At 43.5% G+C, this 23,975-nt stretch overlaps 1 protein-coding gene, 1 long non-coding RNA gene and 1 pseudogene across 5 annotated transcripts in view; 1 reads left to right on the top strand and 2 right to left on the bottom strand.

The window, feature by feature from the left end:
• Positions 1 to 10,445: 10,445 nt before the first annotated feature.
• Positions 10,446 to 14,084, bottom strand: LOC126931659 (glutaryl-CoA dehydrogenase, mitochondrial-like; annotated as a pseudogene).
• C11H12orf42 (chromosome 11 C12orf42 homolog) overlaps positions 14,044 to 23,975 on the top strand; it is a 183,683-nt gene continuing 173,751 nt past the window's right edge. The window contains exon 1 of one of the 4 annotated variants that reach the window (XM_050748484.1): positions 14,044 to 14,616. The gene's annotated coding sequence lies outside the window, so the exon portion shown is untranslated. Of the gene's footprint in view, positions 14,617 to 19,740; positions 20,018 to 20,052; positions 20,213 to 23,975 lie in introns of those variants that run through there. The other 3 variants (XM_050748481.1, XM_050748482.1, XM_050748485.1) reach the window with 3 other exon arrangements.
• On the bottom strand, positions 18,417 to 20,072 carry LOC126930921 (uncharacterized). The gene is made up of 3 exons (XR_007717712.1): positions 19,867 to 20,072; positions 18,874 to 18,932; positions 18,417 to 18,513 (listed from the first exon to the last, which is right to left on the bottom strand). It is a non-coding gene; the product is annotated as an uncharacterized LOC126930921 (long non-coding RNA).

Raw genomic sequence — 23,975 nt, 5'->3', positions numbered from 1 at the left:
ACATTCCCACCAGCAGTGTAGAAGTGTTCCCTTTTCACCGCATCCCTGCCAACATCTATTATTTTTTTATTTTTTTTGATTATGGCCATTCTTGCAGGAGTAAGGTGGCATCACATTGTGGTTTTGATTTGCATTTCCCTGATCATTAGTGATGTGAAGCAGGTTTTCTCTTTACTTCCCATGCATGTAATAACAATTTCCATGTTTTTTGGCCAGAAGATATACAAATAGCCATTCAGGAATGACCTCTGAAAGCTAGCTAGTTTGCACTGCTCAAAATGGGAATTCAGAATAAAATGAGAGTTGGTCTAGGGTCAGCATAGCCATGTGCAGTGTCTAGTACCTGCTCTCCTTGGAATCGATGTTAAATTAATTTAAGCTTAAAAACTTGCTTCAATTTACCATTTTCTTTTCTTTGGCAGTATCATCTGTGTTTTACCCAAGGATGCTTTTTTTGGACGTTGTTTAAATTGCATTTCCGAGGCTGTCTGTAGGTGATCACGCTTGGCTCAGGGGCTCGGATTTATTTTTTCCTTTGAAAATGGCAGATTTTGAGAACTTACAGAAAATGATTCTTCCTTGAGGCTCTCAGTTGGGTAGTGATGAATGAAGAAGGAGCGAGACACTTGACATTCTTGTATTTTTTCCTAATTCTTCAGTAACAAATATTGCATCATTGAAGCATCAGGTAGTTTAGGTTCAATACCTACTGAATGGCACAGATCGGGGGGGCGGGTATGAGGAAACCCTGGTGTGAAAAGATGACTCTACCCATAAAGCTGCCACACTGAACACTTTACAAGAACTATTTCATTTTGACATCAGGTGGGCTGGGTTTGAACACCACCTCCATCACCTATTAGCTGCACACCTTGAGCAAGGTACTTAACATCCTTATGCCTCAGTTTGTCTCTTGTGTAAAACAGAGAAAATAATAGTAGCTACCTCAAAGAGTCCGTTTGAGAGTTAGAAAAATTTTTACATGTAAAGCACTTCAAATACTTAGTACCTACCTGGCTTATAAACATTTTAAAATATTAGCTATCCTTATTAGTTCTTACATGATTGCCACATTTTTACAGATGAGGAAATTGACCTTTAGAAAGATCAAATAATTTGCACAAGGTCACAGTTGGCAAGTGGCTGAGCCAGGATTTGAAAACAAGTGTTTCGGGGGCGGAGCAAGATGGCCGAATAGGAACAGCTCCAGTCTCCAACTCCCAGCGCGAGCGACACAGAAGACCGGTGATTTCTGCATTTTCAACTGAGGTACTGGGTTCATCTCACTGGGGAGTGCCGGACGATCGGTGCTGGTCAGCTGCTGCAGCCCGACCAGCGAGAGCTGAAGCAGGGCGAGGCATTGCCTCACCTGGGAAGCGCAAGGGGGAAGGGAATCCCTTTTCCTAGCCAGGGGAACTGAGACACACAACACCTGGAAAATCGGGTAACTCCCACCCCCATACTGCGCCTTAAGCAAACAGGCACACCAGGAGATCATATCCCACTCCTGGCCGGGAGGGTCCCACACCCACGGAGCCTCCCTCATTGCTAGCACAGCAGTCTGTGATCTACCGGCAAGGCATCAACGAGGCTGGGGGAGGGGCGCCCGCCATTGCTGAGGCTTAAGTAGGTAAACAAAGCCGCTGGGAAGCTCGAACTGGGTGGAGCTCACAGCAGCTCAAGGAAACCTGCCTGTCTCTGTAGACTCCACCTCTGGGGACAGGGCACAGTAAACTATAACAAACGCAGCAGAAAACTCTGCAGACGCAAACGACTCTGTCTGACAGCTTTGAAGAGAGCAGTGGATCTCCCAACATGGAGGCTGAGATCTGAGAAGGGACAGACTCCCTGCTCAAGCGGGTCCCTGACCCCTGAGCAGCCTAACTGGGAGACATCCCCCACTAGGGGCAGTCTGACATCCCACACCTCACAGGGTGGAGTACACCCCTGAGAGGAAGCTTCCAAAGCAAGAATCAGACAGGTACACTCGCTGTTCAGAAATATTCTATCTTCTGCAGCCTCTGCTGCTGACACCCAGGCAAACAGGGTCTGGGGTGGACCTCAAGCAATCTCCAACAGACCTACAGCTGAGGGTCCTGACTGTTAGAAGGAAAACTATCAAACAGGAAGGACACCTACACCAAAACCCCATCAGTACATCACCATCATCAAAGACCAGAGGCAGATAAAACCACAAAGATGGGGAAAAAGCAGGGCAGAAAAGCTGGAAATTCAAAAAATAAGAGCGCATCTCCCCCGGCAAAGGAGCGCAGCTCATCGCCAGCAACGGATCAAAGCTGGACGGAGAATGACTTTGACGAGATGAGAGAAGAAGGCTTCAGTCCATCAAATTTCTCAGAGCTAAAGGAGGAATTACGTACCCAGCGCAAAGAAACTAAAAATCTTGAAAAAAAAGTGGAAGAATTGATGGCTAGAGTAATTAATGCAGAGAAGGTCCTAAACGAAATGAAAGAGATGAAAACCATGACACGAGAAATACGTGACAAATGCACAAGCTTCAGTAACTGACTCGATCAACTGGAAGAAAGAGTATCAGCGATTGAGGATCAAATGAATGAAATGAAGCGAGAAGAGAAACCAAAAGAAAAAAGAAGAAAAAGAAATGAACAAAGCCTGCAAGAAGTATGGGATTATGTAAAAAGACCAAATCTACGTCTGATTGGGGTGCCTGAAAGTGAGGGGGAAAATGGAACCAAGTTGGAAAACACTCTTCAGGATATCATCCAGGAGAACTTCCCCAACCTAGTAGGGCAGGCCAACATTCAAATCCAGGAAATACAGAGAACGCCACAAAGATACTCCTCGAGAAGAGCAACTCCAAGACACATAATTGCCAGATTCACCAAAGTTGAAATGAAGGAAAAAATCTTAAGGGCAGCCAGAGAGAAAGGTCGGGTTACCCACAAAGGGAAGCCCATCAGACTAACAGCAGATCTCTCGGCAGAAAAACTCTACAAGCCAGAAGAGAGTGGGGGCCAATATTCAACATTCTTAAAGAAAAGAATTTTAAACCCAGAATTTCATATCCAGCCAAACTAAGTTTCATAAGTGAAGGAGAAATAAAATCCTTTACAGATAAGCAAATGCTTAGAGATTTTGTCACCACTAGGCCTGCCTTACAAGAGATCCTGAAGGAAGCACTAAACATGGAAAGGAACAACCGGTACCAGCCATTGCAAAAACATGCCAAAATGTAAAGACCATCGAGGCAAGGAAGAAACTGCATCAACTAACGAGCAAAATAACCAGTTAATATCATAATGGCAGGATCAAGTTCACACATAACAATCTTAACCTTAAATGTAAATGGACTAAATGCTCCAATTAAAAGACACAGACTGGCAAACTGGATAAAGAGTCAAGACCCATCAGTCTGCTGTATTCAGGAGACCCATCTCACACGCAGAGACATACATAGGCTCAAAATAAAGGGATGGAGGAAGATTTACCAAGCAAATGGAGAACAAAAAAAAGCGGGGGTTGCAATACTAGTCTCTGATAAAACAGACTTTAAACCATCAAAGTTCAAAAGAGACAAAGAAGGCCATTACATAATGGTAAAGGGATCAATTCAACAGGAAGAGCTAACTATCCTAAATATATATGCACCCAATACAGGAGCACCCAGATTCATAAAGCAAGTCCTTAGAGACTTACAAAGAGACTTAGACTCCCATACAATAATAATGGGAGACTTCAACACTCCACTGTCAACATTAGACAGATCAACGAGACAGAAAGTTAACAAGGATATCCAGGAATTGAACTCATCTCTGCAGCAAGCAGACCTAATAGACATCTATAGAACTCTCCACCCCAAATCAACAGAATATACATTCTTCTCAGCACCACATTGTACTTACTCCAAAATTGACCACGTAATTGGAAGTAAAGCACTCCTCAGCAAATGTACAAGAACAGAAATTATAACAAACTGTCTCTCAGACCACAGTGCAATCAAACTAGAACTCAGGACTAAGAAACTCAATCAAAACCGCTCAACTACATGGAAACTGAACAACCTGCTCCTAAATGACTACTGGGTACATAACGAAATGAAGGCAGAAATAAAGATGTTCTTTGAAACCAATGAGAACAAAGATACAACATACCAGAATCTCTGGGACACATTTAAAGCAGTGTGTAGAGGGAAATTTATAGCACTAAATGCCCACAAGAGAAAGCAGGAAAGATCTAAAATTGACACTCTAACATCGCAATTAAAAGAACTAGAGAAGCAAGAGCAAACACATTCGAAAGCTAGCAGAAGGCAAGAAATAACTAAGATCAGAGCAGAACTGAAGGAGATAGAAACACAAAAAACCCTCCAAAAAATCAATGAATCCAGGAGTTGGTTTTTTGAAAAGATCAACAAAATTGACAGACCACTAGCAAGACTAATAAAGAAGAAAAGAGAGAAGAATCAAATCGACGCAATTAAAAATGATAAAGGGGATATCACCACCGACCCCACAGAAATACAAACTACCATCAGAGAATACTATAAACACCTCTATGCAAATAAACTGGAAAATCTAGAAGAAATGGATAATTTCCTGGACACTTACACTCTTCCAAGACTAAACCAGGAAGAAGTTGAATCCCTGAATAGACCAATAGCAGGCTCTGAAATTGAGGCAATAATTAATAGCCTACCAACCAAAAAAAGTCCAGGACCAGATGGATTCACAGCTGAATTCTACCAGAGGTACAAGGAGGAGTTGGTACCATTCCTTCTGAAACTATTCCAATCAATAGAAAAAGAGGGAATCCTCCCTAACTCATTTTATGAGGCCAACATCATCCTGATACCAAAGCCTGGCAGAGACACAACAAAAAAAAAGAGAATTTTAGACCAATATCCCTGATGAACATCGATGCAAAAATCCTCAATAAAGTACTGGCAAACCGGATTCAGCAACACATCAAAAAGCTTATCCACCATGATCAAGTGGGATTCATCCCTGGGATGCAAGGCTGGTTCAACATTCGCAAATCAATAAACATAATCCAGCATATAAACAGAACCAAAGACAAGAACCACATGATTATCTCAATTGATGCAGAAAAGGCTTTTGACAAAATTCAACAGCCCTTCATGCTAAAAACGCTCAATAAATTCGGTATTGATGGAACGTACCTCAAAATAATAAGAGCTATCTATGACAAACCCACAGCCAATATCATACTGAATGGGCAAAAACTGGAAAAATTTCCTTTGAAAACTGGCACAAGACAGGGATGCCCTCTCTCACCACTCCTATTCAACATAGTGTTGGAAGTTCTGGCTAGGGCAATTAGGCAAGAGAAAGAAATCAAGGGTATTCAGTTAGGAAAAGAAGAAGTCAAAGTGTCCCTGTTTGCAGATGACATGATTGTATATTTAGAAAACCCCATTGTCTCAGCCCAAAATCTCCTTAAGCTGATAAGCAACTTCAGCAAAGTCTCAGGATACAAAATTAATGTGCAAAAATCACAAGCATTCTTATACACCAGTAACAGACAAACAGAGAGCCAAATCAGGAATGAACTTCCATTCACAATTGCTTCAAAGAGAATAAAATACCTAGGAATCCAACTTATAAGGGATGTAAAGGACCTCTTCAAGGAGAACTACAAACCACTGCTCAGTGAAATAAAAGAAGACACAAACAAATGGAAGAACATACCATGCTCATGGATAGGAAGAATCAATATCGTGAAAATGGCCATACTGCCTAAGGTAATTTATAGATTCAATGCCATCCCCATCAAGCTACCAACGAGTTTCTTCACAGAATTGGAAAAAACTGCTTTAAAGTTCATATGGAACCAAAAAAGAGCCCGCATCTCCAAGACAATCCTAAGTCAAAAGAACAAAGCTGGAGACATCACGCTACCTGACTTCAAACTATACTACAAGGCTACAGTAACCAAAACAGCATGGTACTGGTACCAAAACAGAGATATAGACCAAAGGAACAGAACAGAGTCCTCAGAAATAATACCACACATCTACAGCCATCTGATCTTTGACAAACCTGAGAGAAACAAGAAATGGGGAAAGGATTCCCTATTTAATAAATGGTGCTGGGAAAATTGGCTAGCCGTAAGTAGAAAGCTGAAACTGGATCCTTTCCTTACTCCTTATACGAAAATTAATTCAAGATGGATTAGAGACTTAAATGTTAGACCTAATACCATAAAAACCCTAGAGGAAAACCTAGGTAGTACCATTCAGGACATAGGCATGGGCAAAGACTTCATGTCTAAAACACCAAAAGCAACAGCAGCAAAAGCCAAAATTGACAAATGGGATCTCATTAAACTAAAGAGCTTCTGCACAGCAAAAGAAACTACCATCAGAGTGAACAGGCAACCTACAGAATGGGAGAAAATTTTTGCAATCTACTCATCTGACAAAGGGCTAATATCCAGAACCTACAAAGAACTCAAACAAATTTACAAGAAAAAAACAAACAACCCCATCAAAAAGTGGGCAAAGGATATGAACAGACATTTCTCAAAAGAAGACATTCATACAGCCAACAGACACATGAAAAAATGCTCATCATCACTGGCCATCAGAGAAATGCAAATCAAAACCACAATGAGATACCATCTCACACCAGTTAGAATGGCGATCATTAAAAAGTCAGGAAACAACAGGTGCTGGAGAGGATGTGGAGAAATAGGAACACTTTTACACTGTTGGTGGGATTGTAAACTAGTTCAACCATTATGGAAAACAGTATGGCGATTCCTCAAGGATCTAGAACTAGATGTACCATATGACCCAGCCATCCCATTACTGGGTATATACCCAAAGGATTATAAATTATGCTGCTATAAAGACACATGCACACGTATGTTTATTGCGGCACTATTCACAATAGCAAAGTCTTGGAATCAACCCAAATGTCCATCAGTGACAGATTGGATTAAGAAAATGTGGCACATATACACCATGGAATACTATGCAGCGATAAAAAAGGATGAGTTTGTGTCCTTTGTAGGGACATGGATGCAGCTGGAAACCATCATTCTTAGCAAACTATCACGAGGACAGAAAACCAAACACCGCATGTTCTCACTCATAGGTGGGAACTGAACAATGAGATCACTTGGACTCAGGAAGGGGAACATCACACACCGGGGCCTATCATGGGGAGGGGGGAGGGGGGAGGGGGGAGGGATTGCATTGGGAGTTATACCTGATGTAAATGACGAGTTGATGGGTGCAGCACACCAACAAGGCACAAGTATACATATGTAACAAACCTGCACGTTATGCACATGTACCCTACAACTTAAAGTATAATAATAATAAATAAATTAAAAAAAAAAAAAAAGAAAACAAGTGTTTCTGTCTCCTTTGCTTAGGTTATTGGCCATCTTATATTATGTTGCAAAAAGGAAGTTGTAGGGTAGGACACACATATTTATAAGTAACTGTAATTTCCAGCAAATAAATAAATAAGCAAATAATAAATAAATGGTGCTAGGATAGATTACATCTAGATGGGGAAATGGGGACATTTCAGAGAGGGGTAACATTTCTTTTCAGCCATAGTGTGAACAATTATAACACTGTCAGTCAAATATTGACTGAATTGCATTTCCAGTTATTGGTTATGGGTGTTCAAATTTGGCTTGGAACATTTTTCCTATTTAAATGTTAAATTTGGAAGTATACCATGAAAATGACACCTCCAATGACTTAAGTGTTGCTAAGACAAACTCAAAATCTTTTAAAGCTCCTGGGAAATAATTTCTCTATGGCTCTCATGTTTGTTTTGGCAGCAAAATAATCCTTCGACTCACACAATTTATTAAATTTTGCTGATCTTATGGCCACCTTCTATTCTTTTTCTTGTTTTTACACTTTCACAACAATGAAATGTTTTAACCTTTTTTGTTTCATAAGTTGAACATATACTTTATACCCCAATAAACTCATTATAAAGTTGAAAAATTATAAATCAAACCATAGTAACTTGGGGACCACCTGTATCTTAATTTACCCTTACAACAATCCTGAAAATAAGATTTTGGACTCATTTTATAGATAACGTTTGGAAATGAATGATTTGCCCAAGTTAGAGAGCCAGGCTGAGGGCCCAGGTTCCCCTGCATCCAATGCCCAGCCCTCTCACTTCACACAGGGATGAATAGCTATGGTAGTCGGGGTTGAGGCACAGCTTGCATCGTCACATCCATGCCCTCCAGAAGTCATCAAATATTCTCTGATGGGAGAGCTGGGGTTCTTCAACATGCCAGGAGCTTATGTCTTGCAATGCCTGATGTTATGCTCAAGTCCTAAATTAATGGTTGTGCCTGATGCCTCTTCAAATATAATGGATCTCATGAATGGAACAGCTTGCTAATTCCACATGTGTCGATGAAAGGTTGACTTTATTACCCGCCCCAACTCCACCAGTTTTTTGGAGACAAGGTCTTACTGTGTCCCCCAAGCTGGGTGCAGTAGTGCAATTATAGCTCACTGCAGCCTCTAACTCCTGAGCTCAAGAGAGTCTCCTACCTCAGCCTCCTAAGTAGCTTGGAACTACAGGTGTGTGCCACCACGCCCCACAACTTAAAAAACAATTTTTTAAAAGATTTTTTAAGATTACAGGGGTGACCCACTGTGCCCAACCTATTTTCCACTTTTATGCCCCCCTGCCCAATCCATTTTGGTACATACCCTGGTACGTCATAGAAAATGTAGAAAGTAGAGAAATGCATAACGCAGTAAAAAAAAAAATATATAAAAACATGCATTTGATACATCACCCAGAGATCACTTTGTTGCATGCCTCTTCTAGCCCCTGTTTTATGTACTTTCTTTCTAACCTAGTTGAATTTATACTGTATGAAATCATGCATCACTTTACAATGGGAACATTCCTGAGAAATGTGAAGTGAAGCAACTTTGTCATTGTCTGAACATCATAGAATGTACTTACACAAACCTAGATGGTCAAGCCTAATGCTCCTAGGGTACAAACCTGCACAGCAGGTTACTCTGCTGAATACTGTAGGCAATTGTGACACAATGGTATTTGTGTATCTAAGCATATCTAAACAAAGAAAAGGTACAATAAAATTATGATATTATATTATAATCTTACAAGACCATCATAGCATATACAACCCAATATTGACCAAAACATCACTATGTGGCAAATGACTTTATATATTTTGATCTCTTAAAAAAATTTAACTCCCCAGTGACTGCACTGGAGTTGTTTTGTGTGTGTGTGTGTGTGTGTGGCGGGGGGTGGGGGGTTGCGTGGGGGGGCGTTGTTTGTTTGTTTTAGCATTTTATAAGATAAATTGCAGAAATTTCACATCCACTTAGAATAAATGGCTGGTGATACCTCTTACTTGATTTTCCAATAATGTGTCTTATTTGAAAAGTTTTGGATCTGACAGAGCAGTTAGAGGAGAGGATCTATCAGCTTTATAATTATCACATCAGGATCATCCAGGAAAAGCTCCGGGGGTTCACTCAGAAAGTGGCAAAGATCAGCCATTTGAAAACAGAGCTCAACCAAGTTGGCCACAGAAGGAGACTGTGTACACAGACCTGTGCATCCGGCCTGAGGTATCCCGCCTGAGCAAACTCACTTGGGGGCTCTGCCTGAGGAACTAGGGATGGCCTAGCTGAGAGTAAATGTGAACAGAAACCAGGCAGCCAGCCCTGACTGCACAAGGCCACAGTCCCCGCAAGGCCTGTGGTGCTCTTGCCATCTCATTTGTGACCCCCTGTAACATGGTGTGTCCAAGCGGAGAAGCCAGACCACTGTCATTTCTCACCATCATGTGATCAGCTGTGTGGTGACAGAAAGAACAAAATCCCCTGCACCCCTGCTGGTCAGAAACTGTCCTCTCCTTCCGCAGCCCTGAGCCCTGCATCCCTGGTATATGCCCCCCAGGGGCCTGGGCAGTGCTAACCTGGGTTTATTTATTACAGCAGAGCCTAAGACTCAGACGTGGGCCAGACCACCACATCCCAGTGACTCATAGCACTCAGATGTGTTCATTTTTCCTGTGGCTGAAACTACTTCTCAGGTGGTTACCAGTCAACATGGTCCCTACCACGTCCCAGTGACTCAGAGCACTCAGATGTGTTCATTTCTCCTATGACTGAAACTACTTCTCAGGTGGTTACCAGTCAATGCAGCCCAACACTGTGGGGTCAGACATGCAGCCTTCTTATTTTCCTCTCCCTTATTCTGCTTCAACGTCCAGCATAAGGCACTACCCCCGGATGGGAGGGTCGGAGGGTGCACTGTGAACCCTTGATGTAAGGGGCGGTCTGCTCAGGCAGAGACCAAGGGGATCTCCAGGAAGTTGCTTCAATGTCTTCTCTCAATAGAAGTTTCTATTCCAAGGTAAATGGAGTCTGTTCTCATCCATAGTTAAAAGTGGATTGAGAAACTCTACAGAGAATTCCATCTTCTTTTTAAGGAACACATCTGAACAACTTCAGAAGGGAAATTCTGATATTTTAAAATCAGTGTCTGTCACTTCCCACTCCATCCGCTAGCTTCCTTCCTAAGCTCAGAACACAGCATTCCCACGGTCCAGCCAGGCCTGTCTCTGGGAAGGGGTTTGAGAGCTTTAGGCCCCTGGCTGGATGGGCTCACTTGCCAGCTATGAATTCCCGGATTCCTGTGACAGCTCTTTCCAGGATCAGGGTGCTCATGTCATGCGTACCCTCGCAGGTTTTCGTGGCCTCTGAGTTCCTGATGTGCTGGAACATATGATAGTCATCAGAAACCCCAGTGCCCCCCAGCATGTCTCAGGCCTGGCAGGCAACGTCCAGGCTTTTTTCATAGTTATTCCTCTTTAGCAGAGAGACCTGTCCTGGGGATGCGTTGCCCTGATTCTTCAAGTGGCCATGCTGCAGGCAGGCATGGAGTGGCCCAGCGTGACCTCAGTGAGCATGTTCTCCAACTTCTGAATCAGCTGGTGCCTGAACAACAGGACACCGAACTGGATCCTGTGCAGGGTGTACTGCCTGGCCACGAGCAGACAAGACTCGGCAGCTCCAAGCACGCCCCACATGATACCAGATCTGGCGTTGTTCAGGTAGCCAAAGGAACCCTCCAGGCTGCCTGCATTGAGCAGCACGTCCTCCACCTCTATGCTGTCCACGATGATCATGCCCATGGCAGAGGCCCGCAGGGAGAACTTGCCCTCAATCTTGGAGGCCAAGAGACCCCACATCCCCTTCTCTGACAGGAAGCCCCAAAGGTAGCCATCTTCCAGCCTGCACTACAAACAGGTTGGCCACAGGTGAGGTGGTGACCAAGGTCTCATTGGATCCTGGTGGTGATTCAGGTCCCATTGGATCAGGGTGGTCCCACTGAGGGTGGAGCTCTTATTCCAGGGGTTGTGGCAGGTTCTGATCTCCATGCTGCTGGGGTCACTTCTGCAGTCGGGCTCTGTGAGCCTGAAGTAGCCCAGGAGCTCCCCCTTGGCCAGCAGGGGGCAGGTATAGGTTGCTGCAAACATAATTGCAGTTTTTGTCATTAAAAGTAATGGTAAAAAGCACAATTACTTTTGCACCAACCTAATACTTCTGCCACTGCTCTTCACTGACATAGGTGTAGATAGGGTGCATGACAAGGGAGGACTAGACACTTGTCGCCGACCTGTAGCCACTGTCCACCCACTCCAGCTTTCAGACCAGAAGTGCAAAGACCACACATGAGACCCCAGTACAGCCATATCCTTTGATGGTGGGGCCTGGTACACCCAGCTCCCAGAGCTGCTATATGGTCCTCCCCGTGAAAAACTTCAATGCGATTGGCCAGCAGGATGCCAGGCATGAGTCACTGCTGGTGGTAGGTGTGGAAGGTGTCCCTGATGAGGATCTCATCTGCCCTCATCTGCTCCTGCAGCACCAGCGGGTCCTGCCAGTTACACTCGGGATGCAAGGTGCCTCAGTGCCTCTGACCCTGGGCATGACCCTGTCATGCTGCTCAGGTAGCCCTTGGATTCTGGGACAGAGTCCACCTGGGGCAGGCAGACAGTTGGGCAGGGGCTGCAGATGCACAGTGCAACCAGAGTCCTTATACTTGGCCGGTCAGCTCTGTGTCCTCCCATCTTTCTTGGTCTTGAGACCCATGAGTACAGAACGCGCAGGCCGGGTCTGCGGGCTCAGTAGCCCTACAGAGACGCCTCTCAGGACCATGTGAGCAGTGGGCAAGGGGGCAGAGTGAGGACTGTGACCTGGAGGAGCTGGGGTGCCAGAATGGAGTCGCTCCCAGCCTTGGCCCTGGCCCCTGCACCCTCCTGACCTGGTACCTCCCAGTTCACCACCTATTTTAATCTTAAATTTCTTGGTGACAGTGGGTATTTTCCCAAAGATTTGTAAGCACCCACAGATTCCTGGCTTAAAAAGATGTGTCCGTATTCCTTCAACCTATTAATTTGTCGAATCCTTTAGCTGTCCATTCTTCACTTAGTCCTCTCGCTAGTATGATCATAACTATTCTACGAAGAAGTTGGAGGAATTTTTGGCTCTAACAGACTATCCACAATTTTGTCGACTGAGGTTTCAGGTGGCATTGTAAACAAGAAAAGGAATGACAGTAATTTATTGCTGCAAAATTACAGTGGGTTTGTAGTATCCTATATCACTGTAATATTGGACTATCAAAACTCACGGGGAGCAAAACATTTGCTGTGAACCGCAGCACAACTCAACATGCCTACCATTCTTTCCTTTCCCATTATACCACAGACTGGGGGTTCCTAAATTGGTTGCATATCAGAATCCCCAAGGGTAGCTTAATAAAAGGAAAGATTGGCAGGTCCCACCACCAGAAAGTCTGACTTGGAGGTCTGGGGTATATCTGGGATATGTAATCAAGGGATGTGATGGAGAGTCATTGAAGTGAGGCTGGCAGCAGGCAGGGCTGCTATTTTACATGGGTGGGTAGAAAAGGCTTCTCTGAGGATTTGCAGTTGGTTTGTGCTGAGACCAGAATGTTAACAAGGTGTAGGTGCTATGAAAACCTGGGAAAAAGTGTTCCTGCAAAGGGAGTGGCAAGAGCAAAGGCAGGCACATGGGAGGTGTGTTTGTAAAGGAAATAGGGAAACAGTGTAACTGAGGGATGGGGACAGTGTCCAAACGACACCATTCCTTAAGGGCCAGCTGAAGGAGCTTGCATTTCATGACGATTGTTCTGTGCCATGATCTGATTTATTTTTTAAAAAGATCACTCTGACTGCTCCATGGAGCATGCCGTGAGTTGGAGGTACTTGGGAGTCTTGTTGAAAGCTGATGGTGGAGATGACATCTGAACTGAAATGGAAGGATGAGTGGGAGTTGGACCAGTGAAGGGGGTGGAGGGTGGAGTGTTTCAGGAAGAAGATGGGCAAGTGCAAAGCCCTGAGGTGCAAAGATTGTTCTAGAAACTGACAGAAGCTAAGGGAGGAGCCACAGAGGAACATAGAGTCCAGATGATGTGGCTTCCAGGATACAATGATAAAAAAGGTGAGTACAAAACATTAGCCAGGGTGGGCTGAAGGATCCTGACATCTTTTGAATGCCTACCTTGATCTAGGCATAGGTACTTTCTTTGTTATTGCTTTCAATGTAGTGCAGCTTGCTTTGATTTTTCCAAGATAATTTAGTAATTTGGATTTTGGTTTCCTGACTTTTAAATGTTGGCAAGCTAGTTTAAAAAAATGTCTTTTTAAAAACCCAATGTGAGTTAAAGAAAAAATGTCTGTGGGCTGAATTTTGCTTGTGACTTCCAGTATGTGGTCTTTGAGCAGCATGAAAACCAACCCAAATGGTGCTTTTGTGCAAATTAGGAAAGGGTCTCCTTTGCTCTACACAGCTTTCTAACGGAAAATTGTCATATTAAATTATATATGTCAATGACGGCTGTGATGAAAATGGCAACACTAGAGTTGCGCAATGTGCACAGTCTGCACAACTTAACAGCTTTATCTTTGAGCAAGAACAGGTGGGAAGAAGCGACGGGAAGCTATGACATGGGAAAGGGCAGTACCGTGCTGGCGTTAACTGGCACTGGATCATCAGAGCTGATTGTGCACATCTTTTCCCAACTCTGCGCTCACTAACATCATGAGAGCTTGAAATCCACCATAGTGGGAGTATTTACCATTTAGCACCCTTCAGTAGTGGAGGCTGTTCATCATCTCTCATCCCTATGTCTAGGAATAGAGGAAAGAAAGGGAACGGGACACTTTTGTCTCCTTTTGCCTCTTCCAACCATTGCTACTCTGATTTTCAATTATCCTCCCTTTTTTTTTTTGACACTCCCAGTATGTTGCCCAAACCTCCTTTGCCTGACCACTGAGTAGATTTACTGCTGATTTACCCAAATGAGAGCTTCGGTATCTCCCTCCCATGCCTTTCATCCACTCCAAGGCCCATCGACCCACAGGGATGATCCATGAAGCACTGCAGTCTCACAATCTTGTGACTTTATCAACTTCAGGGACATGTCACCTCTGCTCCACTTCAGACATGCACAACAACAGCCACATCTTGGATGACAAAGCCAACTTTGGAATAGCTGCATCTTTGAAATGTGATTATGATGACACCTCTTCTGCAGGATTGAGGTAAGGATTCAAAGACATTATGTCTGGAAAGCGCCTAGCAAATGCCTGGCTTATAATAGATGTCCAAGGAAGGTTTCTTTTCTTGCCTTTTCTTGTCTTTTAAAGACAGGAACACAATATTGAAACCTGATATTTCTTCTTCCTTTACTTTGCAGTATCACTTGAAGTTGACATAAACAGTTGATATTTAGTAAACTTTCTGCTAAGCGACATCCTTAGGAATCTGTGCTCTTTGCAGTAATCGGGAGCTACTGGCATCCAATATTATTGGCGGCAATTGTGCTAACATGCACAACACAATACCTACCCTTTTAATTACAGAACATTCTTGCAGTAAAGTGACACTGATTCTCATCTGATTAATATTTATAGTTTTTACTTTTGGCTAAATGCCAGGTATCTTCATCATGTGGATTTCTCTGGCTTCCCAGTTCTCTTTTGCTGCCTCTCTTATTAGCTTATTTGTGTGAGCATATCTTCGTTTTACCTAATCCAGGAGTGTCATGAATTCCTTAAGTCACAAACCTTCTACCCAGGAGGAGCTTTTCCTGGGCAATTGTAACGAATTGTAAGTGGGTAATGAATAATTTTATGTAACTTTTAAGAAAAAGCTTGAATGCTTACATTTGAGGGAGTGTAGGGAAAGGGTCATGATGGTTTTGATCATTGCTCAAAAATTGGTATGCCAGGTTAGTAAATGAAAGGAGTATTAGATATCTTTCAAACATGCTTCACTTTTTGCTATCTTTCTATAGCTTCCATTGGCTTTTCTCAGGATCCCAAAATCCATACTCTGACATATGAACCATCATTTAAGCAGTTTGCTGCAAAGGAATTTGTGTTTTTTCATAAACTTTTGCAAGTGTGAGAATGTGTTACCCATAGTAACAGTTAAAAGGCTGAAGTTTATAATAAATTTCATTTAAAAAGATATCCAAACTTAGATGTACCAGAGGTAAAATTATTTTTTCTGCAGCAGGATGACCATGTATATGAAGGATTCTATTTTTGAAATCTCTTTATATTTCCATTTCACTATGAATGTTACTGATCTAATTTAAGTTCTCATTATTTTGTGCTTGGACAATTTCAATGACATTCTAACTGCTCTTCCTGACTTCTCTTTTCCTTCCAAACTCACATTCTTATGTCTGATAATGTTCAAAGATGACTCATTGCCAGTTATATTGATGTTCAAACAGTATTTCAAGGGACAATATAGAGTCCCCAGCCATGCCTGGATGGTGAGATTGTGGGCAGGGGGCCTATCCCTGCTTCTATTAGGACAGCTCTATATGGATCAGTTTTATCCTATTGGGTTTCTTACGAGATTCTGCTTAAAACAAGTGTGCTGCTGTTGAAAAACTATTGGTCCTCAGGACAAAATCCACATTCTTGGCATGGTAGTCAAATCCCTTCTCAACATACCTCCAAGACAGTGTGCCATCTTCCTTTTTTCTTCTCTATTGTTTTGTTTTGCTCACAGTTCATGGCTCACTCATCACTCCTTAAATACAGATGCCCCTAAACCTTTGTTCATACTGTGATATCTTTCCTCAAAAAAATTTTGCCCAGATTTGGTGTGGTATAATTGACAAATAAAAACTTTATACATTTGAGGTGTACAATGTAATGATTTGATATACGTCTACATTGTGAAATGATGACAATCAAGCTAATGAGGGCATCCATCACCTCATATAATTACCATTTTTGGTGTGTGGTGGTGAGAACTGTCTTAGCATATTTCAAGTATGTAATACAGCACTATTAATTTTAGTCAGCATGATGTATATTAGATCACCAGAACTTACTTATCTTATAACTGAAAGTTTATCCCCTTTGACTAACATCTCCCCATTTCCCTCACTCCCCATCCTCCTCACTCCCCATCCTGTAGTAACTACCATTCTACCCTCTGCTTGTGTGAGTTAAGACTTTTTTTAAAAATTATTTTTTATTTTAAGTTCTGGGGTACATGTGCAGGATGTGCAGGTTTGTTACATAGGTAAATGTGTGCCACAGTGGTTTGCTGCATCTATCAACCCATCACCTAGGTATTAAGCTGAGCATGCATTAGCTATTTTTCCTAATGCTGTCCCTCCCCCCACCCATCCCCCCAACAGGCCCCAGTGTGTGTTGTTTCCCTCCCTGTGTCCATGTGTTCTCATTGTTCAGCTTCCATTTATAAGTGAGAACATGCAGTGTTTTCTGTTCTAGTGTTAGTTTGCTGAGGATAATGGCTTCCAGCTCCATCCATGTACCTGCAAAGGCCATGATCTTGTTCCTTTTTATGGCTGCATAGTATTCCATGGTGTATATGTACCACATTTTCTTTATCCAGTCTGTCATTGATGGGCATTTGGGTTGAGTTAGACTTTTTAATATTCCATATATAAGTGAGATCATGCAGTGTGTGTCCTTCTGTGGCTGGTTTATTTAACCTAATGCCCTCTAGACTCATCCACGTTGTCACAAGTGGGGAAATTTTCTTTTTATGTCTAATATCCCATAGTATATATGTACCACATTTTCATATACTGTGATACTTTGCCTGGAATATCTTCAGGTACATACAATATCCATCTTATATATGTACCACATTTTCATATTCTGTGATATCTTTGCCTGGAATATCTTCCTCCTTTTGCCTATTTGGAAAATGCATTATTCATTTGTTCATTCATGCATTCATCCAACAACTATTTATTGAGCATCTGCTATGTGCCATACCCTGTTTAGGTGTCAGGGACTGCTATTATATAGCCGAATTTATGACATCTTCTCTATTACATTGCCCAGGCAAAACTACCTGATGTCTCCTCTGTACTTCATGATACTTTGTCATATTGATAATATTTTCTAGTTGATTGCATTGTTCTGATTCTCATGTATGCTCTTCTGTTTTTAAGGTTGACATCCATATCTTATTTGTAAATATATTTTCCCTCTCATATTAGCTGATTAGATGTTCAATAAATGAATAGTTCTCCCTCCCTCCCTCCCTACCTCCCTCCCTACCTCCCCCCCTTTCTTTCTTTCTTTCTTTCCTTCTTTCTTTCTTTTCTTTTTCCTTCCTTCCTTCCTTCCCTCCCTCCCTCCTTTCCTTCCTTCCTTTCCTTCCTTTCTTTCCGTCCTTCCTTTCCGTCCTTTCCGTCCTTTCCTTCCTTTCCTTCCTTCCCTTCCTTCCCTTCCTTACCTCCTTTCTTCCTTTCTGTCTTTCTCTCTCTCTCTTTCTCTTTCTTTCTCTTTCTTTCTCTTTCCCTCCCTCCCTCCCTCCCTCCCTCCCTCCCTCCGTCTCTCTCTCTCTCTCTCTTTTCTTTCTTTCTTTCTTTCTTTCTTTCTTTCTTTCTTTCTTTCTTTCTTTCCTTTCCTTTCCTTTCCTTTCCTTTCCTTTCCTTTCCTTTCCTTTCCTTTCCTTTCCTTTCCTTTCCTTTCCTTTCCTTTCCTTTCCTTTTCTTTCTTTCCAGAGTGTCGCTCTGTCACCTAGGCTGGAGTGAAGTGGCACCATCTCGGTTCACTGCAAACTCCACCTCCCAGGTTCAAGCAATTCTCGTGCCTCAGCCTCCTGAGTAGCTGGGACTACAGGTGTGTGCCACCATACCTGGCTAATTTTTTGTATGTTTTTTAGTAGAGACGGGTTTCACTATGTTAGCCAGGATGGTCTCGATCTCCAGACCTAGTGATCCGTCTGCCTCAGCCTCCCAAAGTGTTCAGATTACAGGCGTGAGCCACTGCGCCCAGCCTTTTCTTTCTTTTAAAATCTGTTTGCACCACAAAAGAATGAGCTCTACAGGGATGGGGATCTTTGTCTATTTTGCCTGATACATGGTAGGTACCCAAGGATTGTTTGCTGAAATTGATGAAGAGTTCTCATTTCTGTAGTGAAGCCAGCAGCTGTAGGAATGGTAACAGAATAGACAAAGGGCATTTTCAGTTGTTTTTGGTGTGCAAAGCTGTACCTCTGTGATGTTGTTGGGATTAAGAGAGCACTGGGCATCTCTGGCCACTAGCAGTACAGTCTTGGGCCAGTCTTACCATTTTGGGGCTCGCTACCTTATCTATACATAAGAGGGTTGGACTCAGCTCATCCCTTCTGTAAGTTGGAATGATGCCATGATTCTATGTATTTAGGAGTACCTTGTAGATCGATGGGCACGTCTTCTCAGAACTCTCAACTTTAAGTTATGGAAGTCATTAATTAAAGTAAAAGGATGGGTAGAATTTTATCTTTGGAGTAAGTTTATACGTATAAACCTTTTCCCCTTCATCTATTATGTCAAAGCTATGGATATTTTGATAGTTAACTTTTCTCTCTTACATACAAATGATAAAAAGAAAATGATACATTAGTGGAACTGTCATTTTCTGTGTGGTCACAGCAAATTAAAAAAACCGCATTTTAATCATAAAATTAGCCTGATTCATGGTGTTTCTACCTAGAAATTATAAAAGGATGAGAGAAGTTTTACTCGATGATCACGAGATTTTAGGTGGAAAAGATGAACATAGGGTCAACAGCACAAACTTTTTTTTTTTTTTTTTTTTTTAAAGAAAGAAATGCAGAAAATGGGTTTGAATTGCTAAGTTAAGTGAGAAAGGCTGTTGGCTTCCCAAGAGTTGCTAGACCTTTGAATGAGATCTAACAGGACTCAGAGTCTTTAAAAACAAGCAGGGTTTTTTTTTTCTTTCTTTCCTGGCTAGAAATATAATATTTTAGATGTGGGTGTGTGTGTGTGGGGGTGTCCATCCTGGGACTCAGGTGTGAATGTCCACTTTCTGCTGGTCCTGTGATTCTGCAGAAGAGTGTCCAGTAATTAGGTAACCCAGAAAAAATATTTATATATTACGAATTGTGATGAAGACTTAACTCTTTGGTTCTGTGCAGTCTATGGATAGCTTATGGGCAGGAATTAGGGGGTGTTAACCAGCCCTTTGTTGAAGTGTGTGGACTCCTCAGGCAGATGAGAACGACCTTTGTTGGTGCAGCTAAATGTCCTTGACCCGCCGGAGGTAGGGATAGAGATTGGGAAGAGCAGAGAGTAAAATTTGTCAAAAGTTTCTAAACCAAATAGCATGACTTTGGATTAATAGTGTCCCCTAATGGCCACTGTAGTCTACAGCCTTGCTCTGCCCCCTGCTGTTGGCTGCATTACTCCTGGATGCGCTTCTCCTCTATTCAAAATCGTTTACAATTCCAGGAAGATGAGTAGGTGGAAGGGGGAATTACAGGATTTCTGGGACTACTACCTCCAGAACTACCCCCTCCGTGGAAAATCAACCCGTTTGATAAACATCGGGACCCCCCTGCCGGCCCCCAGAACAAGTGCCACTCATATTCTGATGTCGAAGGCTTCTCCAGTGCTTGGCGTCGTGCACAGGCCACAGTGTCAGATGAGAGGTGTGAAAGTTTTCTGTGACTTTGGTGACAGGCCGGGAGAGGGTCTCACGGCAAGAAGGCCCCATTGTGGTTGCCTGGCGACCGCGGGGCGCTTGGAACCGCGCTGTGCCGCGTCCCCAGGACCCAGCCAAGTGCGCCAGCTCCCGTGGAGGAGGCTGCGGGCAGCGCGGCCGGACAGGGACCCTGCAGCTCCAGGTAGACGCGGGGAGCGCGGGACTCGACCCCTAGCAGGGTGAGGCAGGGCCGGACCGTTTGCTCTCTGCCGCTCCCCGGGACTCCAGCCGCGCCGGCGAAAACAGGCAGCACGGGAGCAAAGGCCAAGGAGTGGCGGCTAGGAGCGGAACCCGTCGCAGTGGTCGCCGGTCCTCTGAGCGGGTCGACCCGGGGCAGGGGCCTGGGGGGGCCGAGGAGCGCTCCGCCCCCGCCCCAACCCCCACCCCCACCCCCACCCCCACCCCCACCCCCACCCTGCCGCCTCGGCCCGGACCCAGACGCACACGCTCCTTAATCCCCCGCCCCCCGTTGCCCCGGCGACGGCCCAGACGAGCAGGTGATGCATTGACAGCGAGCAGATGGTCCCCCGCGGAGGCGAGCGCGGCCCACAATGCGCCCCGCGCGGCGATGCCACCGCCGCCCTCCCCGCCCGGCCGCCTCGCCGCTGCCCGCATGCTAATACGGGAAGGGGGGGCGGGGGAGGGGCTGGGCAAGGGGAGGGGCCGGGCGGAGCGGTGGGGGGCGGTGAAGGGCACACCCCGCCTTGCTCTTTGCAGCCCTACTCACCTCATTTCACTGAATGCCCTCCCCAGATCTCGGCACCAGGAAAGTTCCTCTCTACACGGAGAGACAATCTCCCTGTCCTGCTTCTCCCCCGACCTTCCCCGCCCGCTCCAGCTCTCTTCTAATTCCCCCCAAGTGGTTAATTTCCATTGAGATAAACGCTTAACCCCTCCTTCCGTGCTCCTTACCCCTATTCTGCAGCCCCTGCCCACATCTGCTCCCTGCTGGCATTTAATATTGAATCTTGGAAGACCAGAGGAATGGATTTGCCACCGCCGCCCCCACCCTGTCCCTACTTCTAGAGCTGGCCTTGACACTTGCTAAATGTGTGTAGACATATTATTTATCTCACATCCCCCCCACCCCGCACTTCAGGATCTTTTAGGCAGCTTCTTTTGGTCTTCCTTTCTGGAATTTCAAAAATAAATCACTCTTCCCCCTATGACAACTGTGCTGCCCCCTCCCGGGAAACTCCCATTCACATAACCTCCTCCTCCCATTCATTCGACACCCCCTCCCTTCTTTACCCTATTCACCGCTGTGTGGCAAATTGAGGCGATCTTATACTAAGGGCATGAAAACTGCTAGGCACTATTCACAATTTTAATAGTAACTTCATAGCTGTCACATAAATTCATTGCCAGGCCTACTCTATAATGGCCAAGAAGGAAATTTAAGAGAAGAAGAGGAAAAAAAAAAATCTGAAGACACTGCCGTGGTGTCTTTCTTTGATTTGCAGGTGTTTTTTGAAACCATTACTACAGTAACTGCAGATAGTGTTTTTTTTTGTTTTTTGTTTTTTGTTTTTTTTATCTGCCACATAGTGTGCTTAAAAAAAAGCCCCACCCATCCTCCTCCTTTTTATTTTACAGTAGATTAAAAAAAATGCCAATAAAGGCTTAAAAAAAGGAATGGAGAGACAAAGAGAAAAAGAGACTGGTGAATAAAGTTGGGACAATACAGGGTCAGAGAGCTGTCGAAACTAATGTCATAGTGTGGCTGTTGTACAGACGTACAGAAAACTTCTTGTTTCTTGATTTTTATGGAGATTTCGTCTAAGGCATGGAGCACTCTCTGAACAGGTTTAGAACAAGTGGCAAAGAAAGAACTCTTCACAATAAACTCCCTTCTGATGGGCTTTATGCCCACAAACACCTGTGATTTACAAAGAGGCATTGCAGAGGACAAAGGGAGGCGAGAGGGCCAGGCTATTGTGGATAAATGATGCCTCATGTACCCATGGCCCTAAGAGAGGGTTGTTTTATTTTAAAACTTGTCTTAGATCCTTGCTATGCAAACTTACAATGAGAAAAGAAGCATTAGACTCTTCTAGGGGCTCATAATGACTTTTTCAAATGCTTCTAACTCATTTCGAGCCTTCATTTTGGTAAGTTCTTACACTAGTGAATATTATACTTACTGGAATTCAAAGAAAGATGACTTATCTTGAAGGTGAAGTTAGAAATCATTCTCTAAGAGTTAGAAATAAGTAGTAAGAATGTTTGCTTTAGGGTTGTATAACATTTACATGTATTTAAAAATTTTATGAACTTATTTTTTATAAATGCTAATACTTTCATGCCTATTTCCTCTTAATTTCTTGTCTTTTTTTCATTTTTCTTATCTTTAAGGTTTTTTTTTTGGGCTCTCCTTTTGGCTTTTGCTTTTTTTGTGTTCTTTGAAGTTTTTCCCCCCAATAATTTAGAGAGGAGGAGGGCAAAAATATGAAGACATAAGGGGGTAAAATAAAGAGCTACAAGTTGGGGGAGATTCCCTTTCGTTTAGGGTGGCCAAGCCCTTTCTGAGGAAATCACATTTCAGCTGGGACCTAAAGCAAGTGAGAAAGCATGGGAACACCAAGCAAGCAGAGGCATGTGCAAAGACCCTGAGGCAGAAAAGAACTTCAGGGATCCTGAGTCACTGAAGCAAGGCTGGTGTGACTGGAACATTGCCAGTGTGGGGAGAATACTGCAAGATGAGGTTTGAGAGATTAGCCAGAATCAGATCGCTGAAAGCTGTATCAGATGTGGGAAAAGACTGGATTTCATTCTAAGAGAAATAGGAGGCTACTGAAGGATTTTGAGGGACCTATGTGACTGAATTTATATTTTATGATCATTACCTCTGCTGTGTAGAATATGGATTGAATGATGGAAATAATAGAAAGTGCAACAAGTGGTTAGGAAGCTGTTAGAAGGCTGTTGTAGTAATTCAGACAAGAAACAGCAGTATCCTGGATCAAGGTGGTGTTAATGGAGATGAAGATGGATTTAGTATCTGCTTTAGAGAAAGAACTGATGAGAGTTGATGGATGAGATTGCTTGCATGGGGTGATGAGGGAAAGGGAAGAACTGACGGTAGCACACTTGGCAGATCATGGTGTACATTGCAGAGATGGGGAAGAGAATAAAGATGGAGGTGTGGATCAATAATTCGACGTGTTAATTTTGAGCTATTTTTGAGGTGGCCAAAAGGAGGTGGTAGGCCTGGAGACAGACACTTGACTTGCCCTATGCCCTCATCCTTTCCTAAGCTTCTTGGGATCTATGATGTGGCATGGGATGAAGGGATGAGCTGGGCTTGTAAGATTTTCCACTTCCTGAGTCTGAACTGGAAATACTGAGATAATCTGGCAGTTTGCATCAGGGAAGGGATTGAAAAGTCATGAGCTGGAGAAAGAACCATTAAAGATTATGATCAAATGAATGCCATGAATAAGTAGAAGTCTATGAAACACAGTTGAGGGAGAGGAAATTTTTGTTAAAGGCTAAAGAAGCTAGCAGAAAGGAGCAAGTTTATGGAAAGAAGATATGCCATGTGACTAGAGGAACATTAGGACGAAGACCTGTAAAGTCAGGCAGTTGAGGTCTTTACAGTTGCTTTTGACCCAGACTGAATCTCCTATTTCAGACTGTGAAACAACATGCAAATTGCTGGGTAATGAATTTATGTGTTTATGTGAACCACAAACACATAAAATTAAGAATGGTGGCCGAGTATGGTAGCTCACCCCTGTAATCCCAGCATTCTGGGAGGCTGAGGCAGGTGGATCACTTGAGCTCAGGAGTTCAAGACCAGCCTGGCTAATGGGGTAAAACCCCGTCTCCACTGAAAAATACAAAAATTAGCTGGGCGTAGTTGCGCATGCCTGTAATCCCAGCTACTCAGGAGGCTGAAGCGT

This window comes from Macaca thibetana, chromosome 11 (assembly GCF_024542745.1).
Source record: "Macaca thibetana thibetana isolate TM-01 chromosome 11, ASM2454274v1, whole genome shotgun sequence".
NCBI classification, from domain to species: Eukaryota; Metazoa; Chordata; class Mammalia; order Primates; family Cercopithecidae; genus Macaca; species Macaca thibetana.
The sequence above is the reverse complement of the archived record's forward strand: the minus strand, read 5'-3'. Positions and strand labels throughout refer to the sequence as shown.